This window comes from Pseudophryne corroboree, chromosome 4 (assembly GCF_028390025.1).
Source record: "Pseudophryne corroboree isolate aPseCor3 chromosome 4, aPseCor3.hap2, whole genome shotgun sequence".
Lineage (NCBI taxonomy): Eukaryota > Metazoa > Chordata > Amphibia > Anura > Myobatrachidae > Pseudophryne > Pseudophryne corroboree.
Window position 1 is genome coordinate 290,842,793 of NC_086447.1, and position 26,621 is coordinate 290,869,413.

General features: G+C 47.8%; 1 protein-coding gene across 3 annotated transcripts in view; it reads left to right on the plus strand.

The window, feature by feature from the left end:
* Positions 1–26,621, plus strand: part of SERPINI1 (serpin family I member 1) — a 164,984-nt gene that overhangs the window by 6,821 nt on the left and 131,542 nt on the right. Inside the window, exon 2 of one of the 3 annotated variants that reach the window (XM_063916193.1) lies at positions 15,177–15,297. The exons of the other annotated variants lie outside the window; for them this stretch is intronic. The gene's annotated coding sequence lies outside the window, so the exon portion shown is untranslated. The remainder of the gene's footprint in view (positions 1–15,176; positions 15,298–26,621) is intronic. 3 annotated transcript variants of the gene reach the window in all.

The window sequence follows — 26,621 nt, forward strand, 5'->3', positions numbered from 1 at the left end:
CTAATTACGCGCAGTATTAAAGATACAGCAGCTATAAGGGGAAAAACACTTATATAAGGTTATCCCTGTATGTGTATATATATATATATATATATATATATATATATATATATATATATATATATATATATATATATATATATATATATATATATATAGCGCTCTGGTGTGTGCTGGCAAACTCTCCCTCTGTCTCCCCAAAGGGCTAGTGGGGTCCTGTCCTCTATCAGAGCATTCCCTGTGTGTGTGCTGTATGTCGGTACGTTTGTGTCGACATGTATGAGGAGAAAAATGATGTGGAGACGGAGCAGATTGCCTGTAATAGTGATGTCACCCCCTAGGGGGTCGACACCTGAGTGGATGAACTGTTGGAAGGAATTACGTGACAGTGTCAGCTCTGTATAAAAGACAGTGGTTGACATGAGACAGCCGGCTACTCAGCTTGTGCCTGTCCAGACGTCTCATAGGCCGTCAGGGGCTCTAAAGCGCCCGTTACCTCAGATGGCAGATATAGACGCCGACACGGATACTGACTCCAGTGTCGACGGTGAAGAGACAAATGTGACTTCCAGTAGGGCCACACGTTACATGATGGAGGCAATGAAAAATGTTTTACACATTTCTGATAATACTAGTACCACCACAAAGGGGTATTATGTTCGGTGAGGAAAAACTACCTGTAGTTTTCCTGAATCTGAGAAATTAAATGAGGTGTGTGATGATGCGTGGGTTTCCCCCGATAACAACTGATAATTTCTAAAATGTTATTGGCATTATATCCTTTCCCGCCAGAGGTTAGGGTACGTTGGGAAACACCCCCTAGGGTGGATAAAGCGCTCACACGCTTGTAAGGGCTCTACCCTCTCCTGAGATGGCCGCCCTTAAGGATCCTGCTGATAGAAAGCAGGAGGGTATCCTAAAATGTATTTACACACATACTGGTGTTATACTGCGACCAGCAATCGCCTCAGCCTGGATGTGCAGTGCTGGGTTGGCGTGGTCGGATTCCCTGACTGAAAATATTGATACCCTAGATAGGGACAGTATATTTTTGCCTATAGAGCATTTAAAAGATGCATTTCTATATATGCGTGATGCACAGCGGAATATTTGCAGACTGGCATCAAGTCTAAGTGCGTTGTCCATTTCTACCAGTAGAGGGTTATGGACACGACAGTGGTCAGGTGATGCGGATTTCAAACGGCATTTGGAAGTATTGCCTTATTAAGGGGAGGAGTTATTTGGGGTCGGTTTTTCAGACCTGGTGGCCACGGCAACAGCTTGGAAATCCACGTTTGTACCCCAGATCGCCTCTCAACATGAGAAGACGCCGTATTATCAGGCGCAGTCTTTTCGTGGACAAGCGGGCAAAAGGTTCCTCATTTCTGTCCCGTGACAGAGGGAGAGGAAAAAGGCTGCAGAAATCAGCCAGTTCCCAGGAACAGAAACCCTCTCCCGCCTCTGCCAAGCCCTCAGTATGACGCTGGGGCTTTACAAGCAGAATCAGGCACGGTGGGGGGCCCGTCTCAATGAATTTCAGCGCGCAGTGGGCTCACTCGCAAGTAGACCCCTGGATCCTTCAGATGATATCTCAGGGGTACAAATTGGAATTCGAGACGTCTCCCCCTCGCCGTTTCCTAAAGTCGGCTTTACCGATGTCTCCTTCTGACAGGGAGACAGTTTTGGAAGCCATTCACAAGCTGTATTCCCAGCAGGTGATAATCAAGGTACCCCTCCTGCAACAGGGAACGGGGTATTATTCCACACTGTTGTAGTACCGAAGCCGGACGGCTCGGTGAGACCGATTCTAAATCTAAAATCTTTGAACACTTACATACAGAGGTTCAAATTCAAGATTGAGTCACTCAGAGCAGTGATTGCGAACCTGGAAGAAGGGGACTACATGATGTCTCGGGACATCAAGGATGCTTACCTTCATGTCCAAATTTACCTTTCTCACCAAGGGTACCTCAGGTTTATGGTACAGAACTGTCACTATCAGTTCAGACGCTGCCGTATGGATGGTCCACGGCACCCCGGGTCTTTACCAAGGTAATGGCCGAAATGATGATATTCCTTCGAAGGAAGGGAATTTTAGTTATCCCTTACTTGGACGATTCCCTGATAAGGGTAAGATCCAGGGAACAGTTGGAGGTCGGTGTAGCACTATCTCAGGTAGTGTTGCGGCAGCACGATTGGATTCTCAATATTCCAAAATCGCAGCTGGTTCCGACGACTCGTCTTCGTTTCCTAGGGATGATCCTGGACACAGTCCAGAAAAAGGTGTTTCTCCCGGAGGAGAAAGCCAGGGAGTTATCCGAGCTAGTCAGGAACCTCCTAAAACCGAGCCAAGTCTCAGTGCATCAATGCACAAGGGTTCTGGGTAAAATGGTGGCTTCCTACGAAGCAATCCCATTCGGCAGATTCCACGCAAGAACTTTCCAGTGGGACCTGCTGGACAAATGGTCCGGGTCGCATCTTCAGATGCATCAGCGGATAACCCTGTCACCAAGAACAAGGGTGTCCCTCCTGTGTTGGTTGCAGAGTGCTCATCTTCTAGAGGGCCGCAGATTCGGCATTCAGGACTAGGTCCTGGTGACCACGGATGCCAGCCTGCGAGGCTGGGGAGCAGTCACACAGGGAAGGAATTTCCAGGGCTTATGGTCAAGCCTGGAGACATCACTTCACATAAATATCCTGAAGCTAAGGGCCATTTACAATGCTCTAAGCGTAGCAAGACCTCTGCTTCAAGGTCAGCCGGTGTTGATCCAGTCGGACAACATCACGGCAGTCACCCACGTAAACAGACAGGGTGGCACAAGAAGCAGGAGGGCAATGGCAGAAGCTGCAAGGATTCTTCGCTGGGCGGAAAATCATGTGATAGCACTGTCAGCAATTCCGGGAGTGGACAACTGGGAAGCAGACTTCCTCAGCAGACACGACCTCCACCCGGGAGAGTGGGGACTTCACCCAGAAGTCTTCCACATGATTATAAACCGTTGGGAAAAACTCGACAGGTATTGCGCCAGGTCAAGGGACCCTCAGGCAATAGCTGTAGACGCTCTGGTAACACAGTGGGTGTACCAGTCAGTGTATGTGTTCCCTCATCTGCCTCTCATACCCAAGGTACTGAGATTGATAAGATGGAGAGGAGTAAGCACTATATTCGTGGCTCCGGATTGGCCAAGAAGGACTTGGTAACCGGAACTTCAAGAGATGCTCACGGAGGATCCGTGGCCTCTACCTCTAAGAAGGGACCTGCTCCAGCAAGGACCCTGTCTGTTCCAAGACTTACCGCGGCTGCGTTTGACGGCATGGCGGTTGAACGCCGGATCCTGAAGGAAAAAAGGCATTCCGGATGAAGTCATCCCTATCCTGATCAAAGCCAGGAAGGATGTAACCGCAAAACATTATCACCGCATTTGGCGAAAATATGTTGCGTGGTGCGAGGCCAGTAAGGCCCGACGGAGGAAATTCAACTGGGTCGATTCCTACATTTCTCTAACGTCCTAGTGGATGCTGGGGACTCCGAAAGGACCATGGGGAATAGCGGCTCCGCAGGAGACTGGGCACAAAAGTAAAAAGCTTTAGGACTACCTGGTGTGCACTGGCTCCTCCCCCCATGACCCTCCTCCAAGCCTCAGTTAGATTTTTGTGCCCGAACGAGACGGGTGCAGGCTAAGGGGCTCTCCTGAGCTGCTTAGTGTAAAAGTTTAAAGTAGGTTTTTTATTTTCAGTGAGACCTGCTGGCAACAGGCTCACTGCACCGAGGGACTAAGGGGAGAAGAAGCGAACTCACCTGCGTGCAGAGTGGATTGGGCTTCTTAGGCTACTGGACATTAGCTCCAGAGGGACGATCACAGGCCCAGCCATGGATGGGTACCAGAGCCGCGCCGCCGGCCCCCTTACAGAGCCAGAAGAATGAAGAGGTCCGGAAAATCGGCGGCAGAAGACGTCCTGTCTTCAATAAGGTAGCGCACAGCACTGCAGCTGTGCGCCATTGCTCTCAGCACACTTCACACTCCGGTCACTGAGGGTGCAGGGCGCTGGGGGGGGGGGCGCCCTGAGACGCAATAAAAACACCTTTTTTGGCAAAAAATACATCACATATAGCTCCTGGGCTATATGGATGCATTTAACCCCTGCCAATTTTTACATAAAAAAGCGGGAGAAAGGCCGCCGATAAGGGGGCGGAGCCTATCTCCTCAGCACACTGGCGTCATTTTTTCCTCACAGCTCCGTTGGAGGAAGGCTCCCTGACTCTCCCCTGCAGTCCTGCACTACAGAAACAGGGTAAAACAAGAGAGGGGGGGCACTAAATTGGCATATAAATATATACAGCAGCTATATTAGGGAAAAACACTTATATAAGGTTATCCCTGTATATATATATAGCGCTCTGGTGTGTGCTGGCAAACTCTCCCTCTGTCTCCCCAAAGGGCTAGTGGGGTCCTGTCCTCTATCAGAGCATTCCCTGTGTGTGTGCTGTGTGTCGGTACGTTGTGTCGACATGTATGAGGAGGAAAATGGTGTGGAGGCGGAGCAATTGCCTGTGTTAGTGATGTCACCCCCTAGGGAGTCGACACCTGACTGGATGGTCTTATGGAAAGAATTACGTGATAGTGTCAGCACTTTACAAAAGACTGTTGACGACATGAGACAGCCGGCAAATCAGTTAATACCTGTACAGGCGTCTCAAACACCGTCAGGGGCTCTAAAGCGCCTGTTACCTCAGGTCGATACAGACACGGACACTGACTCCAGTGTCGACGGTGAGGAAACAAACATATTTTCCAGTAGGGCCACACGTTACATGATCACGGCAATGAAGGAGGTTTTGAACATTTCTGATACTACAAGTACCACAAAAAAGGGTATTATGTGGGGTGTGAAAAAACTACCCATAGTTTTACCCGAATCAGATGAATTAAATGAGGTGTGTGATGAAGCGTGGGTTTCCCCCGATAAAAAACTGCTAATTTCTAAAAAGTTATTGGCATTATACCCTTTCCCGCCAGAGGTTAGGGCGCGTTGGGAAACACCCCCTAGGGTAGATAAGGCGCTCACACGCTTATCAAAACAAGTGGCGTTTCCGTCTCCTGATACGGCCGCCCTCAAGGAACCAGCTGATAGGAAGCTGGAAAATATCCTTAAAAGTATATACACACATACTGGTATTATACTGCGACCAGCAATCGCCTCAGCCTGGATGTGCAGTGCTGGGGTGGCTTGGTCGGATTCCCTGACTGAAAATATTGATACCCTGGACAGGGACAATATATTATTGACTATAGAGCATTTAAAGGATGCATTTCTATATATGCGAGATGCACAGAGGGATATTTGCACTCTGGCATCAAGAGTAAGTGCGATGTCCATTTCTGCCAGAAGAGGATTATGGACACGACAGTGGTCAGGGGATGCGGATTCCAAACGGCATATGGAAGTATTGCCGTATAAAGGGGAGGAGTTATTTGGGGTCGGTCTATCGGACCTGGTGGCCACGGCAACGGCTGGGAAATCCACCTTTTTACCCCAAGTCACCTCGCAGCAGAAAAAGATACCGTCTTTTCAGGCTCAGTCCTTTCGTCCCCATAAGGGCAAGCGGGCAAAAGGCCACTCATATCTGCCCCGGGGCAGAGGAAGGGGAAAAAGACTGCAGCAGACAGCCTCTTCCCACGAACAGAAGCCCTCCCCCGCTTCTGCCAAGTCCTCAGCATGACGCTGGGGCCTTACAAGCGGACTCAGGCACGGTGGGGGCCCGTCTCAAGAATTTCAGCGCGCAGTGGGCTCACTCGCAAGTGGACCCCTGGATCCTGCAGGTAGTATCTCAGGGGTACAAATTGGAATTCGAGACGTCTCCCCCTCGCCGGTTCCTGAAGTCTGCTTTACCAACGTCTCCCCCCGACAGGGAGGCGGTATTGGAAGCCATTCACAAGCTGTATTCCCAGCAGGTGATAATCAAGGTACCCCTCCTACAACAGGGAAAGGGGTATTATTCCACGCTGTTTGTGGTACCGAAGCCGGACGGCTCGGTGAGACCCATTTTAAATCTGAAATCCTTGAACACTTACATAAAAAGGTTCAAGTTCAAGATGGAGTCACTCAGAGCAGTGAGAGCGAACCTGGAAGAAGGGGACTATATGGTGTCGCTGGACATCAAAGATGCTTACCTCCATGTCCCAATTTGCCCTTCTCACCAAGGGTACCTCAGGTTTGTGGTACAGAACTGTCACTATCGGTTTCAGACGCTGCCGTTTGGATTGTCCACGGCACCCCGGGTCTTTACCAAGGTAATGGCCGAAATTATGATTCTTCTTCGAAGAAAAGGCGTCTTAATTATCCCTTACTTGGACGATCTCCTGATAAGGGCAAGGTCCAGAGAACAGTTAGAGGTCGGAGTAGCACTATCTCAAGTAGTACTACGACAGCACGGATGGATTCTAAATATTCCAAAATCGCAGCTGATTCCGACGACACGCCTGCTGTTCCTAGGGATGATTCTGGACACAGTACAGAAAAAGGTGTTTCTCCCGGAGGAGAAAGCCAAGGAGTTATCCGACCTAGTCAGGAACCTCCTAAGACCAGGCCAAGTGTCAGTACATCAATGCACAAGGGTCCTGGGAAAGATGGTGGCTTCTTACGAAGCGATTCCATTCGGCAGATTCCACGCAAGAACTTTTCAGTGGGATCTGCTGGACAAATGGTCCGGATCGCATCTTCAAATGCATCAGCGGATAACCCTGTCTCCAAGGACAAGGGTGTCTCTCCTGTGGTGGTTACAGAGTGCTTATCTCCTAGAGGGCCGCAGATTCGGCATTCAGGATTGGGTCCTGGTGACCACGGATGCCAACCTGAGAGGCTGGGGAGCAGTCACACAGGGAAGAAATTTCCAGGGCTTGTGGTCAAGCATGGAAACGTCACTTCACATAAATATCCTGGAACTAAGGGCCATTTACAATGCCCTAAGTCAGGCAAGACCTCTGCTTCAGGGTCAGCCGGTGTTGATCCAGTCGGACAACATCACGGCAGTCGCCCACGTAAACAGACAGGGCGGCACAAGAAGCAGGAGGGCAATGATGGAAGTGGCAAGGATTCTTTGCTGGGCGGAAAATCATGTGATAGCACTGTCAGCAGTGTTCATTCCGGGAGTGGACAACTGGGAAGCAGACTTCCTCAGCAGACACGATCTTCACCCGGGGGAGTGGGGACTTCACCCAGAAGTCTTCCACATGATTGTGAACCGTTGGGAAAAACCAAAGGTGGACATGATGGCGTCCCGCCTCAACAAAAAACTGGACAGATATTGCGCCAGGTCAAGGGACCCTCAGGCAATAGCTGTGGACGCTCTGGTAACACCGTGGGTGTACCAGTCAGTGTATGTGTTCCCTCCTCTTCCTCTCATACCAAAAGTACTGAGAATCATAAGGAGGAGAGGAGTAAAGACTATACTCGTGGCTCCGGATTGTCCAAGAAGGACTTGGTACCCGGAAATTCAAGAGATGCTCACGGAAGACCCGTGGCCTCTACCTCTAAGAAAGGACCTGCTCCAGCAGGGACCATGTCTGTTCCAAGACTTACCGCGGCTGCGTTTGACGGCATGGCGGTTGAACGCCGGATCCTGAAGGAAAAAGGCATTCCGGATGAAGTCATCCCTACCCTGATCAAAGCCAGGAAGGATGTAACCGTACAACATTATCACCGTATTTGGCGTAAATATGTTGCGTGGTGCGAGGCCAGGAAGGCCCCTACAGAGGAATTTCAACTGGGTCGATTCCTACATTTCCTGCAAACAGGACTGTCTATGGGCCTCAAATTAGGGTCCATTAAGGTTCAAATTTCGGCCCTGTCAATATTCTTCCAAAAAGTACTAGCTTCTGTTCCTGAAGTTCAGATGTTTGTCAAGGGAGTACTGCATATACAGCCTCCTTTTGTGCCTCCAGTGGCACCTTGGGATCTCAATGTAGTTTTGGGATTGCTAAAATCACATTGGTTTGAACCACTCACCACTGTGGACTTAAAATATCTCACATGGAAAGTGGTAATGCTGTTAGCCCTGGCTTCAGCCAGGTGTGTCTCAGAATTGGCGGCTTTATCCTATAAAAGCCCTTACCTAATTTTTCATACGGACAGGGCAGAATTGAGGACTCGTCCTCAATTTCTCCCTAAGGTGGTTTCAGCATTTCACTTAAACCAGCCTATTGTGGTGCCTGCGGCTACTAGGGACTTGGAGGATTCCAAGTTGCTGGACGTAGTCAGGGCCCTGAAAATATGTTTCCAGGACGGCTGGAGTCAGAAAATCTGATTCGCTGTTTATCCTGTATGCACCCAACAAGCTGGGTGCTCCTGCTTCTAAGCAGACTATTGCTCGTTGGATTTGTAGTACAATTCAGCTTGCACATTCTGTGGCAGGCCTGCCACAGCCAAAAATCTGTAAATGCCCACTCCACAAGGAAGATGGGCTCATCTTGGGCGGCTGCCCGAGGGGTCTCGGCTTTACAACTTTGCCGAGCAGCTACTTGGTCAGGAGCAAATACGTTTGTAAAATTCTACAAAATTGATACCCTGGCTGAGGAGGACCTGGAGTTCTCTCATTTGGTGCTGCAGAGTCATCCGCACTCTCCCGCCCGTTTGGGAGCTTTGGTATAATCCCCATGGTCCTTACGGAGTCCCCAGCATCCACTTAGGACGTTAGAGAAAATAAGAATTTACTTACCGATAATTCTATTTCTCGTAGTCCGTAGTGGATGCTGGGCGCCCATCCCAAGTGCGAATTGTCTGCAATACTGGTACATAGTTATTGTTACCAAAAAATCGTGTTATTGCTGTAGTGAGCCATCTTTTCTAGAGGCTCCTCTGTTATCATGCTGTTAACTGGGTTTAGATCACGAGTTGTACGGTGTGATTGGTGTGGCTGGTATGAGTCTTACCCGGGATTCAAAATCCTTCCTTATTGTGTACGCTCGTCCGGGCACAGTATCCTAACTGAGGCTTGGAGGAGGGTCATGGGGGGAGGAGCCAGTGCACACCAGGTAGTTCTAAAGCTTTACTTTTGTGCCCAGTCTCCTGCGGAGCCGCTATTCCCCATGGTCCTTACGGAGTTCCCAGCATCCACTACGGACTACGAGAAATAGAATTATCGGTAAGTAAATTTATATATATATATATATATATATATATATATATATATATATATATATATATATATATATTCCAATACAATTTTATTGTCATGAAAATAATTAACTGCATTGCAAACGTGACTATTTGTGCCTGTATCTGCTATGTGATTTCACTGCGGTGTATTCCGGTGTATTGATATATCTATCACTGTATACTGTACCCTAGGGGACTAGGTGCGTCTGGGTCACTAAATAGTGCGTCACAGTATTTACCTATTACGTGTATGCTACTGTGTACGCAGTCGCATAATACCGGATTTATTCGCAGGTGTTGTGTACTGGGTACTCAGTCACATGCTTTATTCGCAGGTATTGTACTCTGTCTGGCTTCATCATACTAAACCTCTCTCTGTTGCATTTGTGTATAATGTTTAACATCTGGGGCAGTAAATCTGGGGACGCTCCTGCATCCTACAGCGCATGCGCAATAGATTTACCTGAGGGGGAAGTTTGTGTAATGCTCTGTGTACTATGTCTCATACATCTCCCAGTCAGTCCTCAGCTCCTGTAATCAATCAGGAGCCAACCTGGGCTGCATTCTCAAACCTACTGGGTACTCTAGTTGAACGCTTTATGCCCCCTATAGGACCACCTGTAACATTAGTCACTGATGTCCCCATGGTTACTCCACTTTGGGCGGTAAAAATTTTGCCTGATGGGTTGTAGTGTATGACTCAATCCTTGGTCAGGCAAAACCCTATTCCAGGTCACTCTCGTGTCTGGGTCATCTAAGCGGGCTGCTTCCTCCTCCCTATCCAGTAATCTCTCTGCTATTTTATCTGGAGAGAGGGGGATCATGCTGTCCTGTCAGTCCCTATATTAGGTGTTTCTGACAAGGATTTTCCATTGCTAAATGACACCACTGCCCTTGTGGTTACTGGGAAGCAAATCCTACAAATCACTTCTAAGAGAATTCCCCTACTGTGGTTAAGCAAACTGATATGCTCACACGTCAGAGGGTAAATAAAACTCTGTTACCACAATCTGACCATTAAGTGTACATCAGACAAGACCCCTGGTCTAATCCAGGGGAGACATTCCCCCTCTCTACAACGGGCATTAGCTGGATAGCCTCCCGTTGCAGAGTTATATAACAAGTAGGTAATTCACTGCTAGTGAACTCGTGTCATCCACTCTGCCTCTCACCACTGTCCCCTCACTGTAGGAACAGACAGGTAAGCGTGTGGAGGGATGCCTGAAGTCGATTACTCCCTTACAGGTGTTGTACATAGACCACGATTGCGTCCTCTTTGGGCTGCAAAATAGATTGATGACTGGATCAGGCATTAGAGGAAGAGCTGCCCGAGGATATATCTGACAATGCCAGACATTACCTGTCTCACAATACCACCGCCACCTTTTTCTATACCAGGAGGCGCCCCTTGAGGCGGGTGTGTTGGCTGCCAAGGCGTTGAATACGTTTGTCTTGGCTCGCCGTATTCAGTGGTTGAGGTCATGGAAGGTGGACCTGGAATCCAATAGTCCTTGGAGGTATTCTCCTTTACTGGGGACATCTTATTTGTGGAAGACCTAATTAAAAATTGGATCTGAATCGGTGGCTACTATGACTGCCTTTCTCACAAATGCTACTCCTTCTACACAGAAGGTGAACGGTACCACTTTTCCCTGCTTTCAGCCTTAAGGAAAAGCGAAGGTCAGGCATACCCGAGATTGTCTCGTGCTCCCAGTAAAACCACTAAGCCCAAGTCCTAACAATCCTGGGCTGCTCGTCAGCCTGCTTCTCACGACAAGCCTGCTGCATGACGGGACAGGCCTTCTTCTGGGGGATCTCAGGGTGGGGGGCCAACTTCTTCAATTCACCCAGGTCTGGTTCATGACCACTTCAGACGCATGTATGCGAGAAGTTGTCTCTCATGGGTACGCAGTCTCTTTCAAGAGACGACCCCCTGCCAGTTCTGCACAAAGGTTATCCCTTTGGATCCGTTAAAGGCGCAAGCTCTACAGATGGTTGTGCGTTCCCTCCTGGATACAGGAGTGGTAGTGCTGGTACCTCTGTCCCAGAGAGGCAGAGGATACTACTCAATCCGTTTCCAGTTCCGAAAACCTGATGGGTCTTTCAGGCCTATTCTCAACCTGAAATCACTGAACAAGTTAGTGAGAGTGTCCAAGTTCCGTATGGAAACACTGCGCTTTATTGTACTGGCCATGGAACCCGGAGACTATATGGTATCTCTCTATATACAAGATGCTTATCGGCATATACCTTTTGCCATATCGCATCAGCAATATCTGCGGTTTACTATTGGCAACCTTCACTATCCATTCCAGGCTCTGCCGTTTGGACTCGCCACGGCCTCTCGGATCTTCACCAGGGTTATGGCCGTGATGACTGCTCATCTGCATCGTCAGGGAATCTGGATCCTGCCGTATCTGGACGACTTGCTGATCCTGATGAACTCCCACGATGTCCTCCTCAGTCATCTGCAAGCCCACGGGTGGCTCTTCAACTGGAAGAAGTCCTTGCTGGTCCCTGTTCGGAGCATGGTGCACCTGGGGGCACTGCTGGACATACAGCTAAAGACTGTTTCTGACTCCAGAGAAAGTCCTGAAACTTCAGGACAGGATTGGATACTTCCTCTCTCGCCCAAAAGTGTCGATGCACTCGGCGAGGCAAGTACTAAGCCTCATGGTGTCGGCTTTCGACATGCTAGAGTATGTTCAATTTCATTCCCGCCTGCTACAGAGGTTAATCCTTTCCAAGCAAGTCTCAATTGATCTCCCTGACTCCGTAGGTTCGTCTGTCACTGATCTGGTGGCTACAGGATAAGCAGGTGAGCAGGGCAGTGTTCAATGCTTTGACTCTTGCCCTGCCTCTGATACAGAACAGGCCTGTTCAAGTACAATCAGACAAAGCCACCACGGTGGCATACATAAGTCATCAAGGCGGCACTCAAAGCCGCATGGCGATGATGGAAGTGTCAAAAATCCTTTGTTTGGCGTAACGCTATCTGCCGGCCATATCAGCAGTGTTCATTCCGGGCGTTTTGAACTGGGAAGAAGACTATCTCGGTTGTCAGGACGTGCACGCCGGAGAATGGAGCCTACATCCAGAGGTGTTTCAACTTCTCGTGGACAAGTGGGGCCTCCCAGATGTGGACATGATGGCGTCTCGACACAATCACAAGGTTCCGGTCTTCTGAGCAAGGACAAGGGATCCTCAAGCAGCGTTCATTGATGCTCTGTCAATCCCGTGGAACTTTTGGCTGTCACTCCTGCCCAGAGTAATACGGAAGTTCAAGCAAGAAGGAGGAAACCTACTTCTGGTCGCTCCAGCGTGGCCTAGGCGGCATTGGTTCTCAGATCTACAGGGCCTCTCGTTGGATCGTCCCCTTCTACTTCCACAATGACCAGACCTCCTCGTTCAGGGCCCTTGTGTTTACCAGGATTTGGCCCATCTGGCTTTGACGGCATGGCTCTTGAAGCTTCCGTCCTGATGGCCAAGGGTTTTTCTGAGGCGGTCGTTCAAACTATGTTGAATGCCCGTTAGCCGGCTTCTGCTCGGATCTGCCATGGGGTCTGGAATGCTTACTTTACTTGGTGTGCGTCTCACAATCATGACGTTTTCAAGTTTAGTACTGCCAAACTATTGGCCTTTCCACAACAGATTGCTACCCTACCTGATGTCCATACATTTACTCAGGGTGTGTTGCGGATTCAGCCTCCTTTATGTGCCACCTGTGGCCCCTTGGGATCTGTTGGTGGTTTTGGAGGCCTTACGTTTGAGCCTCTTACCTCTGCTGACTTTAAGTGGCTTTCCCTTAAGGTGTTATTCTTGCTGGCTATTGCTTCAGCTAGAGGGGTCTCGGACTTGGGTGCTTTATCCTGTAAGTCTCCCTATTTGATTTTTCACCGTGACCGTGCGTTTCTTAGAACACGGGCAGGTTATTTACCCCAGGTGGTATCTTCCTTCCACCTTAACCAGGAGATTGTGTTTCCGGCCTTTAATTCTCCTGAGTTGTCTGCCAAAGAGTGGTCTTTGGATGTGGTACGGGCTCTCCGTATCTATGTGAAGAGAAATTCCTCATTAGGAAATCTGATTCTCTTTTCGTGCTGTTTCACAAACGTGGCTGGCCTGCTTCCAAGCAGACTCTGGCTAGATGGATTAGAATGGTGATTGCACATGCTTATGTACAGGCTGGTCGTCCGGTTCCTGCTACCATCAAAGCCCATTCTACACGGTCGGTTGGACCTTCTTGGGCGGCTCACTGTGGTGCGACCCTTGAACAATTTGTGCAAGGCGGCAACGTGGTCCTCCGGGAACACGTTTGTAGGGTTCTATGCCTTTGATACCGCCGCTTCCCAGGATGCTTCCTTTGGATGCCGGGTTCTCATGCCCGCTACAGTGCGTCCCCTCCCGTAAGGAACGGCTTTAGGACATCCCCGATGTGGAGCCCAGTGTACCCCGCAGTAGAAAATGAGATTTATGATAAGAACTTACCGTTGTTAAATCTTTCTGCGAGGTACACTGGGCTCCACAAGGCGCCCACCCTGACGCACTTAGCTTCTTTTGGTTGGTATGGCATAGCTGCTGACACCCTCTCCTGTGGTGAGTGTGTGTGGTGTAATTGGCTACAAGCGATTGTCGTCTCTGGTACCTGCTTCTGCATTGGGCTGGTTAACTAAACTGAGCTCCTGTGCATGAGGGTGGGGTTATAGAGAAGGCGGTGCTGTGCATCTTGGGAACAGTCAAAAGCTTTGAGCCTGTTGGTGCCTCGGATCAAGATCCTACTCTACACCCCAATGTGAATCCTTGTGGAGCCCAGTGTACCTCGCAGAAAGATTTAACAACGGTAATTTCTTACCCTAAATCTCGTTTTTTGTAGCTGCTGGGGCAATTTTATTGCCTAGATTTCTTGGGTAACCAAAGTAATGGCTGACTTTGATAGAAATCATAGTTACAGTATAGTCTATTGCAAGGCAGTTGTTCGATAATCAGCCACAATCTCCTAATATCCTGCAGAGTGTGGGCATTGTCAATAATCTGTCTATATTTCCCATGTTGTTCCATGACTATGTCATCCTCATTGTGGGAGGACAAATGCAAATTCTCTGTGGTGTGGCAGAAAATCTGTTCCTTAAAAAAAAAAAAAAAAAATTGCTTGGTTTCTGTTTGGTGAAAAATTGCCTCGATTTGTTGGGATGATCAAAAAACAAATCTGACAATTTGTACCTATCTTAGTTATGTCCTTTCGGCCATCTTTTTCATTGAGGGAGACAGGGAATAGAACCCCAGGCTCCAAGATATTTCAGGTTGACATACACCCAGAAGTCACTTTGGTAAGAGCCTATATACAGACAGAAATGTGTGACCGTGGAGCTAGCAGTTTTTCTGGTTTGGGGTTGTTGTAGCAGGGCCAGAAAGTTCAAGAGGAATGGGATTTCATTCCAAACTGTTTGGTTCACTAATCAAAAGGCAGTAATGGAAGGGAGTTGTATAGACATCAGATGCCCACCTTTCATGTAACCATTTTGGAAAGCCTCATGGATACAATTAAATGTCAAGGACCTTAATACAGGACTCAAAGGAGCTCTTTTCACAGCAAGCCTCCTAATATCTTTTGGTATAAGGTTTTTGTTTTTTCCCCTTATTTTTACGAGTTTTTTTGCAAAGTAGACTTCAGGTTTTGCTCTTTAGGTTGTCCTGCTGGTGTAGTGGTGCTCTGATAGTACCGTAGCTGGATAATCAATTGGCAATAGTCCACAATGATTCCCAGTCAGTGCATGAGATTTTAAGATGATTATTTATTTATTTTTTACAGAAGTTCTCATTCCAAGTAGGCAAGGTGGCATTCCAGGGTGTTCCAATATACGTTCGAAGTGCTAGGTTGCAATCAACCATTGTCGATCAACTTAACACTATAATTTTTTTACCAGAGATGTGACAAGTCTCTCGTATGCTCAGAGAATTTGTAAAGAAGTAGTTGTTCTTTATCTATGAGTGTTTAGCATGACTGATGCCAGTCTCGTCTCCAGGGATCGGGAGACTGTTAGACTGTACCATCACTCAGGGACTGTGGTCCACAAGACCTTTAACCACACAACACTGGAAATGCCCACTCTCGCTCAACTTGGAAACTATGCAGAGTTGGGCCTGGTAAGTACTTGGATTGTAAACCACTTGGTCGTACCAGGTGCTGTAGGTAAAATCAGTGAAGAAACACTTATTCAGGGAACAACTGTTAGGATTCAGCCAAACACAAGTAGCATGGATATAATTCATGGGACAAGAGGTCCCTGGCGATGAGTGATTTTTGTTTTTCAGGCCCTTTCTTAAGCAGAGGTTCAGGTTCCAGAAATATTATATTTATTACAGCAATCATTTAGAAAGTAAAACCAACCATGTTTTGGCTTGTAAACGATTGCAGCTCTAAAAATACAGCCTTTCTCAGGCAAACTTCTGCTCTTCTGGTTTTTTGCATCCTATAAAATTTACCCCATGGTCTCTAAATCCCGAAGTTTGGGCATTCTGGTTATGAGGTAGGGTCATCCAAAGATGGACTTAATGGCGTCTTGACTTTCGACAAGATGGGCAAGTGTTGAGTCAGGGATACATAAGACTTTCTAATAGATTCTTTAGAATTTCGTCTGGTTTACATTTTTCCACCAATATCCAGATTTGAAGGATGGTAGTTCAGTCATTTTGGTGGCAACACATTGAACAAGGAGAGTTCATACTCAGAGGTCCTAAAGATGGTAGTGGGTCAGAGAGTGGATATTTACTTTGACAGAGCCTGTGGTCTTATATGATATGTTGTGAGAACAATTGGCCTCTGTCTGTTAAATTAGAGGTGGCTTAGAAGAACTTTAGAATCTACAGCTCATATTAGGAGTAAAGCTAGAAAGGAAGTGTCTTCAGACAGTTATTTTAGAGTCTGGAGACATTACATTGTCTGGTGTAATAAGGATAATCTTTCTCCTTGCTAAGTGTTTTCTTTTCCTCATATAGGCACTAAATAAAGATTTTCTATAGCTGTGTTACATATCTGGTCACCATATAGGTGTCATACATCGGGGCCTTATGCTGAATACACACTATAAGATTATCTGTCCAATCTTTTTGGTTGGAAAGAAAATCTGGTCATGTACGGGAGCGTTCATACAAGTTGGTTAAATTCATTTGATTTATCCAAACAACCATTTTTGTCCATTTTCTGGCTTTTGGGAGCAAATGGTTGATTGTCATTTGCTCCCATACATTACCAGATTTTTGCTCAAACAAGAAAGATTGGACAGTTAATCTTAAAGGGCATACACATGAGAAGATTTTGCCTCAATAAAGATTTCCCTTGAAATGTCCCCAGCAGCAGAATGAACGATATAGTGAACGATATTGTTCAGTGACCTTATCCTCCAATTCCTGAATATGCAGTCATGAAAGATATAGCCTAAATTGGACTGCAAGTTCAGTTGATAAAGATAAACGATAGCGACCCGCTGGAGTGCGTATAGTTATCATGCATACACACTGGATGATATACCAAACAAATGGCTGATTAAACGTGATCATAATTAGAAGGTCCACACTAATCCGTACTGCAGACGGTTATTGAAATATTGGTCTGAAATATTTTGATTTTAATATATACTGATGTTAAATTTCTTTTAATTATGTTATATATTAACACAGTGAACACTCACAAATAAGTGCTTTTTTCATCGGAGTTCCCCCTTTTTTCACCTGAGATCCTCAGTTTCTTAATAAGTAATCCTAATTAGTATATCCTAAACATCCAAATAGGAACCTATTTTACACAGTACAGTATAATATACCTGTTCCAGTAGGTTTGTGATCATGACTAAGATACCTAATGTGATCGAAATGCTGATCTTTCCTGTTACATTTATAATGATGTAATAAGAAGACTGGGGAGTATCTCTGTGTATGAAAAAATTAATTTCTCATATGTCCTAGAGGGTGCTGGGGACTCCGTAAGGACCATGGGGCGTAGACGGGCTCCGCAGGAGACATGGGCACTATAAAGAAACTTTAGAATGGGTGTGCACTGGCTCCTCCCTCTATGCCCCTCCTCCAGACCTCCGTTAGATCCTGCGCCCAGAGGAGACTGGGTGTTTTCAGGGGAGCTCTCCTGATTTTCTCTGTAATAAAGAATTTTGTTAGGTTTTTTTATTTTCAGGGAGTCCTGCTGGCAAGAGGCGCCGTGGGACGGAGGAGAGAGAAGCAGACCTACTTCAGTGATAGGCTCTGCTTCTTAGGCTACTGGACACCATTAGCTCCAGAGGGATCGGAACGCAGGTCTCACCCTTGCCGTTCGTCCCAGAGCCGCGCCGCCGTCCTCCTGGCAGAGCCGGAAGATTGAAGCCGGGTGAGTATACGAAGAAATAAGACTTCACAGGCGGCAGAAGACTTCAGATCTTCACTGAGGTAACGCTGCGCGCTATTGCTCCCGCACACACACACAGGCACAGATGGGTGCAGGGGGGGGGGCGCCCTGGGCAGCAATAATCCTCTTGGCAGGCATTACAGGTATATTCAAGCTATGGCAGTATGATGTACAGCCCCCGCCAGGTTATTTTGTATTTTGAGCGGGACCGAAGCCCGCCGCTGAGGGGGCGGAGCTTGATCCCACAGCACTAACCAGTGCCATTTTCTCCACAGCACGCTGCTGAGAAGCTGGCTCCCCGGACTCTCCGCTGCTGAACACTGTGACGGAGGGCTTTGAAGGAGGGGGGTGGGGCACATAATTTGAGCGCAGTCAATATATTTATATATAAAACAAAAAAACGCTGTATATTGTTGGGACTTGTGTTTCCAGGGTCATTGGCCCTGGGTGTGTGCTGGCATTCATTCTCTCTCTCTCTCTCTCTCTCTCTCTCTCTCTCTCTCTCTCTCTCTCTCTCTCTCTCTCTCTCTCTCTCTCTCTCTCTCTCTCTCCCCCCCCCCCCCCCCCCCCCCCCAAAGGGCCTGGTTGGGGGAACTGTCTCCAGATTAGACATTTCCCTGAGTGTGTGGGGTGTCGCTACGCGTGTGTCAGCATGTCTGAAGTGGAAGGCTCTTCTAGGGAGGAGGTGGAGGAAATGAGTGTGGTGTCTCCGTCGGCAACGCCGTCACCTGATTGGTTGGATATGTGGAATGTTTTAAATGCAAATGTGAATTTATTGCACAAAAGGTTGGACAAAGCGGAGTCCAGGGGAAATACAGGGAGTCAATCCCTGCCTTTCACTATGTCACAGGGCCCTTCTGGGTCTCAAAAGCGCCCATTATCCCAAGTAGCAGACACGGATCCTGACTCCAGTGTCAACTATGATGATGCGAGGTTGCAGCCGAAATTGGCAAAACGTATTAATTATATGATTATTGCTATAAAAGATGTGTTGCATATCACAGAAGACCCCTCGGTCCCGGACACGAGGGTGCACATGTATAAGGAAAAGAAACCTGAGGTTACTTTCCCCCCTTCACATGAGCTAAATGAGTTGTTTGAAAGGGCTTGGGAAACTCCAGACAAGAAACTGCAGATTCCCAAAAGGATTCTTATGGCGTATCCTTTCCCGGCTAAGGACAGGATACGGTGGGAATCCTCTCCCAGAGTGGACAAAGCGTTGACGCGCTTATCCAAGAAGGTGGCGCTGCCGTCTCAAGATACCGCAACGCTCAAGGATCCTGCTGATCGCAGGCAAGAGACTACGTTGAAGTCAATTTACACACATACTGGTACATTACTCAGACCGGCGATAGCGTCGGCTTGGGTTTGTAGCGCTGTAGCAGCGTGGACAGATACCTTGTCTGCTGAAATTGATACACTGGATAAGGATACCGTTTTATTGACCTTGGGTCATATTAAGGATGCTGATCTATATATGAGAGATGCTCAGAGAGACTTTGGCCTACTGGGTTCCAGAGCCAACGCCATGGCGATTTCTGCTAGGCGAGCCCTGTGGACCCGACAATGGACGGGTGATGCCGACTCAAAGAAGCATATGGAGGTTTTGTCTTACAAGGGTGAGGAATTATTTGGGGAAGGTCTCACGGACCTGGTTTCCACAGCTACTGCAGGTAAATCCACTTTTTTACCTTATGTTTCCTCACAACAAAAGAAAACGCCACATTATCAGATGCAGTCCTTTCGGTCGCATAAATCCAAGAGAGTACGGGGATCTTCCTTTCTCGCCAGAGGTAAGGGTAGAGGGAAAAAGCTCCCAACTACAGCTAGTTCCCAGGAACAGAAGTCCTCCCCGGCTTCTACAAAATCCACCGCATGATGCTGGGGCTCCCCTGAGGGAGTTCGCCCCAGTGGGGGCACGTCTATTTTCTTTCAGAAGGAATTGGCTTCTCTACCAGAAGTCCAGACACTTTTGTGAAGGGAGTGCTGCATATCCAGCCTCCTTTTGTGGCACCATGGGACCTTAACGTGGTGTTACAGTTCCTTAAGTCTCATTGGTTTGAGCCTCTTCAAACCGTGGAATTAAAATATCTCCCTTGGAAAGTGGTTTATGTTGTTGGCCTTGGCGTCTGCCAGGCAAAAGTCTGAGTTGGCGGCTTTGTCTCACAAAAGCCCTTATCTGATTTTCCATGTGGACAGAGCTGAGTTGCGAATTCGTCCTCAATTTTTGCCTAAGGTGGTTTCCTCTTTTCATATGTACCAACCTATTGTGGTGCGTGTGGCTACGGGAGATTTGGAGGATTCCAAATCCCTTGATGTAGTCAGGGCCTTAAAAATTTACGTAGCCAGAACGGCTCGAATTAGGAAAACAGAGGCTCTGTTTGTCCTGTATGCAGCCAACAAGGTTGGCGCTCCTGCTTCTAAGCAGACTATTGCTCGCTGGATCTGTAACACTATTCAGCAGGCTCATTCTACGGCTGGTTTGCAGTTGCCTAATTCGGTGAAGGCCCATTCCACTAGGAAGGTGGGATCTTCTTGGGCGGCTGCCCGAGGCGTCTCGGCATTGCAGCTTTGCCGAGCGGCGACTTGGTCGGGTTCAAACACTTTTGCAAAATTCTACAAGTTTGATACCCTGGCTGAGGAGGACCTCCTGTTTGCTCAATCGGTGCTGCAGAGTCATCCGCACTCTCCCGCCCGTTTGGGAGCTTTGGTATAATCCCCATGGTCCTTACGGAGTCCCCAGCATCCTCTAGGACGTAAGAGAAAACAAGATTTTAAACCTACCGGTAAATCTTTTTCTCCTAGTCCGTAGAGGATGCTGGGCGCCCGTCCCAGTGCGGACAACATTCTGCAAGACTTGTATATAGTTATTTGCTTGCTTAAGGGTTATGTTACAGTTTTGTTCAGTCTTTGACTGATGCTGGTCTGTTTCATACTGTTGACTGGTTCGTTTATTCCAGGTTATATGGTGTGGGCTGGTGTGAATCTTGCCCTTGGATTAACTAAATCTTTTCCTCGTACTGTCCGTCTCCTCTGGGCACAGTTTCTCTAACTGAGGTCTGGAGGAGGGGCATAGAGGGAGGAGCCAGTGCACACCCATTCTAAAGTTTCTTTATAGTGCCCATGTCTCCTGCGGAGCCTGTCTATTTCCCATGGTCCTTACGGAGTCCCCAGCATCCTCTACGGACTAGGAGAAAAAGATTTACCGGTAGGTTTAAAATCTTGTTTTCTGCTGCGGGGTAAACTGGGCTCCACAAGGTATGACATTGGGGTGTAGTGTAGGATCTTGATCCGAGGCACCAACAGGCTAAAAGCTTTGACTGTTCCCAAAATGCATAGCGCCGCCTCCTTTATAACCCTGCCTCCGTGCACAGGAGCTCAGTTTTGTAGTTGTTGCCATGCAGTGCAGGCATACAACAGGTGGGCTGCTCTAGCAGCCCCCAGAAGAGCTTTTTTAAGTGAAATATGAAGACTTCAAGGGCTGCAGCAGAGGCACTGTGAGTGTTAGATGTCAGTCAGACATCTGCAGCGGCTCCATCACCTTCCCCAGTGGCGCTGTATACTCCCGCGCCCTGGTTGCCGGGTACTTACAGCGGAGGCTCCGGTTTTCATCTGTCAGTCACACACCCCACCGCTGCTCTCCAGGATCGCGTGGCTGCACTCAGGGAGGAGGTAAGAGGGTCCCCCAGGCGGGACCCACTGGAAATCGCGATCCGGTGGGAGGTGGGCCACACGCGCTGGCGTGGACACTGTGGCATTACAGGGACCACACTAGACCACCAGGGCAAGGGCACAGGACGGTTTTACTTAAAACCATTTGCTATAAAGCCCGCAGTACTCTGTGGTGAGGTCCAGCAACGGTATAAGGCTTTGACCTGTAGCCCCAGCCCCAGGGCGCCATTTAGAGTAAATGTTTCCGCCCTGGAGCTGCATATCTCTCACTCCCTGTCAGTGTTTGGGCGCCATTAGGACAAGCTGAGCTGATCCTGGGACTGTTTGGGCAAATCCTCCACTGTAAAGCTGCCTGCATGTCAGCGCTGTGCATTTTACAGGACACTTAAGTATTCTACATGTCTGCTGACAGTGTTAGTTAAGAAACCGTACATTTAGTCAGGGTTATTTAGTACAAGTACCCTGTGATATACATCCAGTCTTTACTGTGCATTGATATATTTACTGGGTGTATAGCTATACTTAGTATTACTCTGTATTGCTAGTCCAGTTTTATTGCATGTCCTAATTTCTGCATTGTACAATGTGACTGTGTGTGTGCATATAGCTGCTGTGACCTCCATTTCGTGTATCTCACTCAGATTGCTATCCCTATATTCTATAACCTGAGGGGGCTAAGTGCGTCCGGTTTATCATTTAATATAGGTAGTTCACAGGATATACTTATTGTGTATTTTTCTCTGTGATTTTTAGTCACCATATACCTCTGGAACTCACTGTGCTAATACACTACTCAGGGGGTTCTTGTCAGGTGTTGTGCTGCTGATATTGTACTGGTTTGCCTTGAATTGAGCTTTCAGATATGTCAGCTACAAGGGGCGTCGGAGCTGGGGCTGATCCCACAGTGCGTGGTGGTGACGCTGCAGACACGTTTGAGGAAAATATAGCAGCAGATGGTTCAGGTTCTGGGGGTTCCTTACCCCCCCCCTCAGTGGGACCGTAGCAACGGGGGTTTAAAATGACCCAGCTTGGGCTACTTTCTTCACGTTATCGAATATGCTGGTAACTAGACTTACGCCCCCTATGGCACATCCTGTAACGGTACAACCGCTTATGGTTCCTGCGGTTAATCCGCCATGGGCAGATCAACTGTCCACCCAGTTACAGCAATTGAACCAATCACTGACTAAACAGAAATCTCACTCTCATCCGCCTAAGACCAAGGGGTCCTCTAAGCGGGCCATTACTTCCTCACAAACCGCCAACATCCCAGACACCTCATCTGATGAGGATGGTGTATATACTGACCCCACAGACACTGATTCTGATACTTCTGATGGGGAATCTGTTTCACATGTGGATGTTCCTGACTTGTTGGAGGCTATCAGGTTAACTCTTCAAATTACTGATTACCCAGAGCCTGATACTGCCCCCAAGAAACCGGACAGATTTAAACGTCAGAAAGTGGTTTAAACAAGTTTTACCTCATTCTGACCATTTAGTTGACATACTTCACAAGAAGATGCTGACTCGTTATCTCCTCGCGGTGGAGCTAAGTAAGAATTTGGAGACACCCCTCGTTGCCAGTGGATTCGCAGGTGGCGCGGCTGGTGGTATCCTCAGCTCTGCCTGTAACTACCATCACGTCTCTGAAAGAACAGACTGATAAGCGTGTGGAGAGTTGTTTAAAGGCAATTTACACCCTAGCTGGTGCTGTGCATCGGCCCACCATTGCAGAGACTTGGACTGCAGAGGCCATTGAAGTGTGGGCTTTAGGAGTTGGAAGCTGAGCTGCCTTCCAACGTTTCTGATCATGCTAGACAGTGTCTGTCGTATATTGTCACAGCTTCTCCTTACATTAAGGAGGCGACTTCTGATGCCGGTATTCTGGCGGCTAAGGCTTCTACTATGTCCATTTTGGCTCGCCAGATTCTCTGGTTGCGGTCCTGGTCTGTGGATCTGGACTCTAAGAAAACCCTGGAGGTACTCCCTTTTAAGGGAGACATTCTTTTCGGAGAAGACCTCAACAAGATAGTGGCTGACTTAGCTTCTGCTAAAACAGCTTGTCTACCTAGTACTGCTCCTTCGGTACTAAAGATTAAGAGTACTTCCTTTTGCTCCTTTCGTCCTACAGGGAAAGCAAAGGGTCAGGCGTACCTGAAACAGGCCTGCACTTCCAAACCTAAACAGGCCTGTGCTGCCCGTCAGCATGCTTCCAAAACGGACAAGCCTGCTGCATGATGGGGCGGGCCTCCCTCTGGGGGATCTCAGGGTGGGGGGCCGACTTCTAAGGTTTACCCAGGAATGGTTGAAGACCACTTGAGATGCCTGGGTACGGGAAGTCGTCACTCGAGGTTATGCCGTATCCTTGAAGAATCATCCCCCTCATCGATTTTGCCTGACAGACATCCCTTCGGATCAGGTGAAGGCAAAAACTCTTAATTCTGTGGTACAGTCCCTCCTGGACACAGGAGTGGTAGTACAGGTGCCTCTGGCTCAGAGAGGCAAGGGATATTATTCACCGCTGTTCCTAGTCCCGAAACCGAATGGGTCATCTCGGCCCATTCTCAACCTCAAGTCCTTGAATAAATTTGTGAGGGTCTCCAAGTTTCGTATGGAAACTCTTCGCTCTATTGCTCTGGCCTTGGAGCCTGGGGATTATATGGTCTCCTTGGCTATACAGGATGCTTACCTGCATATTCCCATTGCAATGTCGCATCAGCAGTACCTGAGATTTGCGGTTGGCAACCTCTAGTACCAATTTTGGGCGTTACCTTTTGGTTTGTCCACGGCTCCGTGAGTCTTCACCAAGGTCATGGCGGTAATGACGGCTGTACTCCGCCATCTAGGGGGTCAGGATTCTGCCGTATCTGGATGACTTGTTGATCCTGGCAAATTCCCCAGAAATTCTCCTACGCCATCTGGATCTGACTATCCGGTTTCTGCATGCCCACGGGTGGCTCATCAACTGGAAGAAATCTTCCCTGGTTCCTGCTCGGAGCATGGTGCACCCAGGGGCGTTGTTGGACACTCGCAGCCAGTGGTGGTTCTTGTCTCAGGAGGAAGTCCTGAAGTCAGGACAGGATTCGATGCTTCCTATCTCGTCCGCAGTTGTCGATACATTCGGCAATGCAAATGCTAGGTCTCTTGGTTTTGGCTTTCGACATGGTGGAGTACACTCAATACCATTCCCGCCCTCTGCAGAAACTGATTCTTGCCAAGTGGGACGGCCTGCCTCACCGGATCAGATCTCAAATGATCTTTGTCTCCGGAGGTCCATCTGTCACTAAGATGGTGGCTGCAGGACCATCGATTGAGCAGGGGTCGTCTCTCGATCTCCAACTGGGTCCTTCTGACGACAGATGCCAGTCTGAGAGGTTGGGGCGCGGTGTTGGAGCAACACTCCCTTCAGGGTCAGTGGACCAAGGAGGAGTCTCTCCTCCCAGTAAACATTCTGGAACTGCGGGCGGTGTTCAACTCGCTGAACTTGGCCCAACATTTAATACAGAACAGACCTGTTCAAGTTCAGTCGGACAACGCCACCACGGTGGCATACATCAATCATCAAGGCAGCACTCGAAGCCGCATGGCAATGAGGGAATTATCGAGAATTCTTCAGTGGGTGGAACGCCATCTGCCAGCCATATTGGCAGTATTCATTCCGGGGTTTCTAAACTGGGATGCGGACTTTCTCAGTCGTCAGGACGTACACGCTGGAGAGTGGAGCCTCCATCCAGAAGTGTTTCATCTCCTTGTGGACAAGTGGGGCTTTCCAGATGTGGACTTGATGGCGTCTCGACACAATCACAATGTTCCGGTCTTCGGAGCAATGACAAGGGATCCTCAAGCAGCGTTCGTGGACGCACTGGTAATTCCATGGATCTTTCGGCTGTCATACGTGTTCCCTCCGGTGTCACTCCTGCCCAGAGTAATAAGGAAGTTCAAGCAAGAAGGAGGAATCCTACTTCTGATCGCTCCCGCGTGGCCCAGATGGCATTGGTTCTCAGACCTTCAGGGTCTCTGGATAGAGCGCACCCTTCTACTTCCGCAGTTCCCAGATCTCCTCGTTCAGGGCCCCTGTGTAGATCATCAGGATTTAGCCCGGTTGGCTTTGACGGCATGGCTCTTGAAGCTTCCGTCTTGAGGGCCAAAGGATTTTCTGAGGCGGTCATTTAAACTATAAACCAAAAAAGTTTTTTCTAAAAGTCCTCTTTCCTGCGCTCTCTTAAATTCATAAAGACAAAAGAATCTTCACTTATCTTAGACCCGATGTTCCTCTCAATTTTTCATGATCCTCATACCCAAATGTGTCGTCCAGGATAATATGACGTAAGCTTTTAACAATGGTACATGAAAAAGAGAGACCAAGGATACAATCTAGTGTAGTATGTTCGTAATTCTCAAAAGGAATAACTTTCAATTTGTATCATGTAATAATCAAACATGTATCATAAAATGCAGCGATATTTATTGGTTGGAGAAATAGTCCAATAAAAATTCTTCATCACATGAAGAAACTATAAAAATTCATTTTACATCCAAGACATATGAGAGTGGCCTCCTACCAGATTTTGGATTTTTGAAGTGCGTCAAAGCAAAGTGCTGTATAGAGGTTTAGTGTCCCCGGGGACAATCGGCTCCAAGCAGTGGGCTCCTCGTCCTCTCCTCGTCCGGTCAATCAGCCACCAGTTGTCCCAATCACCAACGCGTTTCGATCAATTCGTTGATCTTTTTCAAGGCATATCCACAAGGTCCCTCATCCCAGCTATTTATACCAATATGTATTAGTGATCCTAAATACTGGGAGGAGCCACTCTCATTTACAATTAAATTTGTATACATACATTGCATTAGCCCATTATCTAATCTAACATCCATGTTCTGTTCTAACCAATGTAATATATCCATCATGTCAGAACCGTAACATAAAACCCATTACTTTATACAAAAATTACTTACTTAGTTTGCTCTAATGCCAGTAAAATTGATATCAGAACTACAAAAATGGCCGCGGAGGGATTCCCGGACAGGTCACATGACCGCGAAACTCCGCTGAAGGCAGTGGAGGCGTTTCCTAGATGACGGAGGTCACATGACCGGAAGGTACATCCGGATAATCCGTCCTTTTTTAGAATGTGGAACCCTTAGAAAGAGGAAATAAGGGGATGAACTGGAGTGCACAGGGCACTTCCGGTCGCCGCAATTAGTGGTTTTAAGTAATTTTTGTATAAAGTAATGGGTTTTATGTTACGATTCTGACATGATGGATATATTACATTGGTTAGAACAGAACATGGATGTTAGATTAGATAATAGGCTAATGCAATGTATGTATACAAATTTAATTGTAAATGAGAGTGGCTCCTCCCAGTATTTAGGATCCCTAATACATATTGGTATAAAT